The sequence below is a fragment of the Gopherus flavomarginatus genome, chromosome 5, assembly GCF_025201925.1.
Source record: "Gopherus flavomarginatus isolate rGopFla2 chromosome 5, rGopFla2.mat.asm, whole genome shotgun sequence".
Classification (NCBI taxonomy): domain Eukaryota; kingdom Metazoa; phylum Chordata; order Testudines; family Testudinidae; genus Gopherus; species Gopherus flavomarginatus.
In genome coordinates, this window is record NC_066621.1 from 93,204,606 (window position 1) to 93,212,240 (window position 7,635).

A 7,635-nucleotide genomic window follows, 5' to 3' on the forward strand; every position below is an offset into this window, starting at 1 on the left:
AGAGCATAGCATAGAAGATGTTGAGAGGGAGAGAGATGCAGTAATAAGCCTTTGTGAATTTTTTTCATTTCTATAATATTCTCACGTATTCATCTTGTCAATTTTTCCCTCTGTGAGAGTGAGAAAAATCCTTCTTTTAAAAAATTTCATTCTGCGAGTTTATTTTAAAAAAGGCTGCTGGCTGGCTGTCACAGAAGAGAAAGATTATGATTAACTGAAATGTCATCAGCCTGTTATTCTCCACAGAGATGGTATGAATGGGAATTAAGTAATGAACTTCTGCAAATAGATGATAGGAGAAGGAGCAGCAAGTAACAAGCTGATTTCTCATTTAATGCTGGGGCTTTGCTGAAGGGAACGGAACAGTGAGATTTCCCCCCTCACCCCCCTTCTTCTTATACCTCATCAAATCTTATTACAAAAAAAGGGCAAACTTCCTTTCTCATGTCAAAAAGAACTCTCCAAAATCAAATGAAAAAAAGAGTGAATTTTTTTTATTTAACCACATTACTTACATTTCTAAATCTTAATCTTTGGGTTTTGTTTTAGTATTGCCATGGTGCATGTGCTACTGACCCTTCTTAAAATGTTCCATGATTGTATTATTGCATTTGTAACTGTGATGCATTTAAATCAACAGCATCAATGGAATACTGTTTATGTTTCTCCTATGGGAAACTCGTGCCAGATTCAATCACACATTCTTTAATTACTTTTTTTGTTATCAAAGGAAAGAAAGCGTATTACATGTTAATCCATCATGTTACACATAACTAGAGATGAGTTCAAGCCACCAAATTTGATCTGAATTTCAAAAGCCTGTTATAAAAATAGGGACCTTTTCCAACATACTTATCTGGATCTATATTTGGAGGTTGAACACTCTACAGCAGTGGTCCCCAACCTTTTTGTGGCCAGTAGCACATTCATGTTTTCAGAAGAGTGTGGTAGGCGCCAACAGTTTTTCAAGGCTTATTTTGTATTTGTACGTTAAATAATAAGAAAAACATCATATTTAATATTACATAATATATGAATCCAGAAGATAAAAATGGTGATTTTACATGTAAAAGGTATTAATTAAATTATTTGGCAATTACTCTTTCACCTTACCATGTGAATTTTCTCTTTTTTATCTACCTGTGAGAAAAATTAAGGAGTTTTTACAAAATAAATATAAACAGTTTTCAGCTTATTTATTTTAAAAAAGTAAAACATTGTTGAACAGCTGGTCTGAATATATTTATTATTCTTACTTTAACATAGATAGCCAGTTATGGTTAATTAAAAATATTCTTTGTATTGTTACTTGTATCTGGATTTCAATAAACAAACAAATATGAAAAAAGTTAAACACAAGTTAATCATACGCGCTCATCAGCACTTAATGGAAAATAGGTATCATTAATTCATGTGGTTTTTCTAATGAAGTCAGTGTGTTTTTTGGCATTGCATTTCTTCAGCCAATTTTTCGTAGTTGAGAGAGTAGGATGATATTCCCGTTCATAAGCAATCGTCAAGATGGGCATCTGTAAGCCGAGATCTGTATTTTGATTTTATGATGTTCATTGTTGAAAACAGAACTTTGCACAGATAAGTGGAACTGAAATAAGATTTTATTTTGTATGCTACATTTTTGAAGGCAGGAAACTTTTTTTGGTCAACCAGATTCCAAAAGTTTTCATCTGTTGTGCAGGATTTTAGAACAATATCATTTTGAAGGTCCAAAATCTCCAGTTCCAAGTCTTCTGTTCTTACTTGAATGAGACTCACAATTGATGTAGCCATTTCTGTTACCTCTATTTGGCAAGTAAAAGGATTCACAAGAAAGACAACTACAGGCTCAATGATGGTGAACTGTTGAAATCTCTTTTCAAATTCTTCCAGAAGTGTTTGAATGTGGATAACAAATGGTGATGGGTTAAAATCACTGTCACATACCATTTTCTTCATACTTAAGAAATGTACGAGAGACTTCGTCTTCATATGTGACATCCACAAGATCAGTTTTGCTTTGAATGATTTTACAGAACCTATCATTTGAGCCACATGTTTGTCTTTTCCTCGGAGCTCAAGATTTAAAATGTTCAATTTGTCAGTGATGTTGGCAAGAAAAGCCAAGTCCATTAACCAGCTGGAGTCTTCTAGTTGCTCAAAGTTCTGATTTGTGGACTTCAGAAATTCTTTGATCTCTTCAATTAGGCTTAAAAAACGTGCAAGAACTTTACCTTTTCTCAGCCATCGTACTTCTGTGTGCAAGATAGGATCAGATTGTTTATCATCAACATCTTCCAACAGGGCCTTAAAAAAATGTTGTTTCAAAGGTTTTGCTCAAATCAAGTTAATTATTTCAATAATGACATTCATGACGTGTTGAAAAGGAAGAACTTCAGCGAACAAAGTATCTTGGTGGATAATGCAATGATAAGACCAGGGCGGCCCAGAGGATTCAGGGGGCCTGGGGTCTTTGGCGGCAGGGGGCCCCCGCCACCGAATTGCTGCCGAAGACCTGGCAGTTTGGCGGAGAGTCCCGAGGCGGTAGGACCCCTTGCCGTGGGTCTTCGGCGCAATTCAACAGGGGGTTCAGGAGCGGAAGGACCCCCTGCCACCAAATAGCCACCGAAGACCTGGCACTTCGGCAGTGGGTCCCGGGGTGGAAGGACCCCCCGCTGCCGAAGACCTGGAGTGGAAGAAGCTCCAGGGGCCTGTGCCCCGTCTGAGATTTCCGGGGCCCCCGGAGTGAGTGAAGGACCCTGCTCCAGGGGCCCCGAAAAGCTCTCCTGGGGGCCCCTGCGGGGCCCAGGGCAAATTGCCCCACTTACCCCCCTCTGGGTGGCCCTGGATAAGACACAAAGTTTGGAAAGGATTTATTCTTCTTACAGAGTGCAATGAATCCATTGGCGCTGCCCCATCAGCGGTGATCGCAGACAGCTTGTGTAGTGGCATAGTGATTGATGTTGCGAATGATTTGAATAAATTATAGATGTCCTCGCCCTTTGTTCGCCCTTTCATAGGCAATACTTTTAGTAACTCTTCTTTTATGGTGAAGTCACTAAATACCATCCTCACCATAACTGCCAACTGCACTGTATCCGATATATCTGTCGACTCATCAAATTGCAGTGAAAACAAATCACATATTTCCAAGTCATCCTTTAGCCGAGTTTGCATGTTGCTTGAAATTGCATGTATCCCCCTCGTAACTGTGTTGTCTGATAACTGGAAGTCTTGTATTGCCGACAAAATCTCACCCTTGTTAGGAAATCCTTGAAACAGGCAATCAGCACCAGTCAAAAATGCTTCCATCAACAATTCACCATCCTGAAAGGGATTTTTCTTCTTTGCGAGCAGATGAGCAATTTTAAAGGAAGCAATAGTAGCACCTTTAGATTTTAACACTCGTCTAATGAAAACAGATTGCTGGGCAGATAGATTTGATTTGAGTTGATTAATTTTCTTCTTTCTCAACTCAGATTTGAGTGGATGGCTAATGTCAAAAGAGCCATGATTGGTTTGGAAATAGCATTCAACATTGTTTTTTTGGCACTGCAACAGCAGCCCCGCACAGTAAACAAACACATTTCCCTTTATATTCAATAAAACAATAGGATTCTTCCCACTCTGCATTGAAATAATACGTACATTGTCTTTTATTTGAACCACTCGTTTTGGGGCAAAATGTTAAAAAAATAAAATCGCAAAGGACAAGAAAACAGCAGTATCAGTGCAGAGGAAGAATATTCACATACAGGGCCGGTTCCAGGCACCAGTGGAGCAAGCACGTGCCTAGGGCAGCACATGCTATGGGTGGCATTGCATCCATTCTTGGGACGGCAGAGTCGGAGCTCTTTTTTTTTGTTTGCTTGTTTTTTTTCCGGCAGTTCTGGGAAGCACAGAGAGAAGCTGGAGAGAAGCTGTGAGGACAGAGAACACCAGCGCCTGCAGCCTCGGAGTACTCTGTCCCCAGCAGGCGCAGGACCCCGACTTCTCTCCACTGCTGGGCACTAGGTGGACCCCGCGCCTGCCAGAGACAGAGAACACCGGCACCCACAGCCTGAGTTCTCTGTCCCCATCAGGCGCGGGGCTATGGCTTCTCTCTCCTGCTGGGCACTAGGTGGGCCCTGCGCCTGCCGGGAACAGAGAACATTGCGCCTGCATCCTGAGTTCTCTGCCCCCATCAGGTGTGGGGCTGCAACTTCTCTCCCCTGCTGGGCACTAGGTGGGCGCACATAAATGCCCCGGCGGGTGCCATGGCACCCGCGGGTACCGCGTTGGGGACCACTGCTCTATAACTTGTGGAGTTTTGGCTTTGAGGTTTCAGTTTGAGCTCACCTCTTGTTACAGTACGGTTGATGAACTCTGAAGTGATGATGCAAGCCACACAATGCAACAAATGGCAGTGGAAAATATTGTCATCATCAAGAATGGTGGTGGCATTGCCTGCCTAACTGAGGCAGAGCTACTGGTTAGTCAAAGAATCAGAGAAATCTAGGGCTGGAAGTGACCTTGAGAACTCATTAAGTCAAGCCCCGGGTGCTGTTGCAGGACCAAGTAAACGTAGATCATCCCTGGCTGGTGTTTGTTCAACCTATTTTTAAAAACCTCCAATGATGGAGATTCCACAACTTCCCTTAGAAACCTATTCCAGAGTTTAACTACCCTTATAGTTAGAAAGTTTTTCCTAAATATCTAACCTAAATTTCCCTTGCTGCAGATTAAGCCCATTACTACTTCTCCTGCCTTTAGTGGACATAGAGAATAATTGATACAAGTCCTCTTCATAACAGCCCTTAACATATTTTAAGACTGTTATTGGGTCACCCCCGCCCCCAGTCTTCTTTTTGAAGACTAAACATGCCCAGTTTGTTAACCTTTCCTCCGAGATCAGGTTTTCTAAACCTTTGATCATTTTTGTTGCTCTGCTCTGGACTCTCTCCAATTTGTTCCACATCTTTCCTAAAGTGTGGTGACCAGAGCTGGACATAGTATTCCAGCTGAGGCCTCACCAGTGCCAGGTAGTGTGGATAGTTACTTCCTGTGTCTTACATATCATCAGGGATCCTAGAAATCCATTTGCCATGGAAAAATATGGAATTTGCGTTTTTTTAGAAAGACTCTTTTATTTTTACATTTTGTGAAAAAACAAAAACATATACATCAGAACCCTGCTTATCCAAGCATCCGTTATCCGGCTGTCCATATTAACCAAACCAGGGCCGACAGCCCGAGTCCTGGTGACAGGTCTCCTGCTGTTGGCCCCAGGTGGCAGGGCTTGGACTTCTGCTGAAGCTCTCCAAATTATCAAAATTTTTGATTATCCAATCTGGCTCTGGTCCCAATTAGATTGGATAAACAGGGCTCTATTGTATCAGTAAAACACTTTGTTCAACTGATACCTATATATATTTTGGTTAGGAAAACTAAAATTCAGCATTTCATTGTAATAATGGAAAAACACAGATTTTTATGTTGGTTTTTTTATTGGAGAATTCTGGGAGGTTTATCATGGAAAATTAGGATCCCTGCATCTGATACTTCTGTTAATACACTCCAGAATATTAGCCTTTTTTTACAGCCGCATCATATTGTCAATATTCAATTTGTGATTGAATATAACCTCCAGATCCTTTTCAGTGGTACTACTACCTAGCCAGTTATTCTCCATTTCATAGTTGTATATTTGATTTTTTCCTTCCTAAGTGAAGTACTCTGCAGTTGTCTTTATTGAATTTCATCTTGTTGAGTTCAGAACAGTTCTCCAATTTGTCAAGATAGTTTTGAATTCTAATCCACTCATCCAAAGTGCATGCAGTCCCTCCTATCCTGATGTCATCTGTGTGGGAAGCATCTCAGCCAATGGGAGCTGCGGGAAGTGGTGCACCACTTCCCTCAGCTCCCATTGGCTGGGAACAGGAAACCATGGCCACAGGGAGCTGAGGGGCTCCATGCCTACAGACGCTCCAAGTAAACAAAACATCCTGACCCGCCAGTGGCTTACTCTGATGGCTGGGAGGCAAAGTTTGTCAACCCCTGAAATGTAGGGTCGACTTATGAAAGAGTCATACAGTTTTTGCTATTTTTATCTAACCATCTTGGGGTGTTGGCTTATAAATGAACGGGCTAATGAACGAGTATATATGCTAAATGTTAAATTGTTCATGTAGTCTATGAACATCCGTGGGGGGTTTTGATGCATAAAGAATGCAGGACTGGGCCCTATCAGTGGTATGTCGGATGGTATAATTGCACAGTAAATTGAAAGGGTTTATTCTGGATTTACACCACTGGCATAAAAACATTTCAGCACAAGGGCTAAGCCTTATGTTAAAAAAAGGGGCAATAGTCAATACTTTGGATCAGATTTTTTGACCTGTTCCAGTGCTTTTGTAACAGTTAGTTGGTGCAAAGGGAGCAGAAATCCCTGCAGGGGATTTCTCTGGTATGCTGGAGTCTTCAGTGGTTATGTATCTAACGCCTATGACTTCCTCCCTGCACCTCTAATGTAAGGAGGAGGAATGGCACTGTGGCTGCTACCAGCTAGTTTATGGTCACTTGGAGATCATAGCTGATTAGCACAAGGTAGAGCAGCCACTCAGGCTGCTTTGACCTGCACCAGGCCTGGACCACAGAATCAGGAGCCAAAACTTCTCACCACCTTTGTATTTTCCCCCTTTCCTGTGCTGCCCTAGGTGGCTCTGTTGGAGAAGGGAGCCATCCTTCGTTGGGTTCTCCCCTAGATTCAGGCAGAGACAGTTGAGGTTATATCCTCCACTCCCTGGGACTTACATAGCCCACAGGGGAAGTAAGTGATAAAGCAACGGTGCTGCTACTCTCCTCTTTCTCCCCCTGAGAGACAGCAGGAAGCAATGAGGGAACAGGTGAGCAGCTAGAATAGAAAGGGAGCACAGCTGCTTGGAGCAATGGTCCTGGGATTTCAGGGGAAGCAGTAGGAGACAGCTGGGGGGATGTTGGCACCTGCTATCTCTTTATAGTGATGGGGGTGATTCCAATTGTTAATTTTGAACATTGCAAGGTGCTGCTCAGGGAGCAAATTTTAAATTCATAATCCAAAACAATTTAACACGGGCTCCCAAGACCCATAATGTAAAAGCCACCAGTGGTTGCCCAAGCCATAGGCTGGTCACTAAGTGTATAATTTGGCCATAATTATTTAATGTATGTAATAAAACATGACTCATTCATCCTCTCTTTTGGTGGTGTTCTCAAACATTACTGTATCTCCTGGGTGCAAGCATTCCATTAAGGTAATTTTTTCTTTCCAATTTGTTTGCTTCCTTTTTTCCAAGTGGTAATCAGTAGAATTTAAAATAATTCTAAACTGAATAGAAGAATTAAAAATCTTATACTTTCTTGCAATCATATTTCTTATTTTTTTGAACAAACCGCATATGTTTTGGACAAAAAGTTATCTTTCTGATCTGTTCAAAATGCCTTTCCACCCTCCAACCAATCCCATTAAAATTGTCCTCAAATATTTTCATTTTTCTGTTAATAAGTTTACATTCATTCACATCTTCTATTTGCAATCAGAGAGACATTCCTGCAGCTCCTGGTAGGGTAGGGCCAGCTTTTGCCACCCTTATGCAAGCTGAGCAATACTTTACTCAATGCATA